Source organism: Pseudophryne corroboree, chromosome 3, assembly GCF_028390025.1.
Source record: "Pseudophryne corroboree isolate aPseCor3 chromosome 3, aPseCor3.hap2, whole genome shotgun sequence".
NCBI lineage: Eukaryota > Metazoa > Chordata > Amphibia > Anura > Myobatrachidae > Pseudophryne > Pseudophryne corroboree.
In genome coordinates, this window is record NC_086446.1 from 7,542,073 (window position 1) to 7,544,017 (window position 1,945).

Below are 1,945 nucleotides of genomic sequence, written 5' to 3' on the forward strand. Positions count from 1 at the left end.
TATCCTACCCCAGGAGGAGGCTTCAAGTGTCCTGCCAAAGGAGGTGGCTTCAAGAATCCAGGAGAGGGTACAAGTTTCCTACACCAGAAACGGGCTTTAAGCCTTGCTACCCCAGGAAAGGACACTTGTCTGTCAGCCTCAGCCAGGGTCTCCTGCCTGCCAGCTTCTAAGGGGAAACCATCCCTGTGACCAGCTGCTGTTTTCCAGTTCCCTCTTAGCACTGCTTTGCTGGCAATCCACCCAAAGTCTGCCCTTGCCTTTGGGCATAAGGACTAGTCTTCCCTTGCCTTTGGGCATGTGGACCCACCTGCCCTTGTCTTCGGGAATGAGGACCTGAGCTCTGCCCTTGCTCTGGGAAAGAGGTTTCATCTATTGTCTCAAATGCCCCCTCACCGGATGCCTGTCAAAGTGCTCTAATGTTTTTTGTCTTCCAGCAGCTGTATGCCTCCGTTGTTCAAGATCCGTGAAGCACCAGAATTCTGTGCCGACGTTCCTGCCCATGCGCTGTCATTCGAGGTTCCTGCCCAGCCAGGTCCATTCAAGTTTCCTATCCAGCTGGGTCCATCCGGGGGTTCCTGTCCATCCAAGGTTCCAATCCATATGGGTCCATCTCTGTGTCCATCTTCTGTCCAGTCTTTTGTATCCAGCACCCTCAACCGTTTGTGTGCCCAGTGACTGCTCAGCACCCAGATATGATTCCAGAAGAGATCCAAGCAACATTGTCTGGGAACATTGAGGATTATGGTGCTTTTACTGCTCATGCCATATGTGAGGATACGGCTATTGGAACCATTGTTCGCTAAGTATGCCCGGATCCTTAGGTTCAGCAACACATGAGTAGGGAGGAAATAAATATATAAACAGACACTTTATTGCACAGAAAACACAATAGTGTAATACAGTAATGTAAATAATCATGACATATTGTAACCCATTGAATAACATGCAAGGTAATTACCAGTCCCCTTAACAGACCCTGCAGAGTCCTAACCATCAGTGATAATTACTGTAAATATGTCCACGCTTACCCAGGGGTATAGTACTCATGGCACTGTGTACAGCTGCTTAAGATCATCTTGCATGCTGTCTCCTGATATTTACTGGGTCCAATTCTTGGGTACAGCAGCTTAACCCACTCCTTTGGCTGCTCAAGTTCTTCCCAGACAAGTTTCCCCCAGATTTCTCTAGAACCTCTCACCTCTAATCTCAAACACAGAATGAATCAGTTTTCCCCTCCTCCTCCTCCCCCATTTGTCTTGGATGTGTGTAGCATGCCCATTGGTTGGAAGCAGTGATGGCTCCAGAGTTGGGGCTGCAGCGTAGTCCAAAGTTCAAAAAGGGGAGCTGCACCAACTGCCAGTGAGTCAGTTGGAATGACAGTTGGTGGCAGTTGGTGTGGCTCCCCTATGTGAATTTTGGATTGTGCTGCATCCCCACCTCTAGAGCCACCACTGGCTGGGAGTGATGTCCTTGATGTCAGAGAGGTGGGTCAGCCTTTTACAATGTGGCTGGGGATTGCTTATGTATACTTTTCTGGAAGAATTTGTTGTCCCGCCCTGGTGTCTGCTGGGAACCTGTCTGACCACCGGGTTCTGGCTAAATTCCACTAACCTAAACAAAAGAAACACACTATGTGTAAAACAACATGAAAACATGATGTTCCTGATGAAGCTGGATGTCCTGTAACCAGCGAAACGCGTAGAGCGTGATACTGAGAGCCGGTAACCTACAATTGAGAACCAATACCATACCAGATAACTTGGACTCCTGCCATCTACTATATCTCTGGCATCTATTGGACATTCGCTCCACCATTTGGATCAACAGCTAAGCACTTTTCATTTGGAATCCCCTCTGGCCACAAATGGATAATCCCCAAGGATGAGAGTACATCAAGGGACAATCCTAATTGATATCTGGTAATATCCATTGCTTATATGCTGAC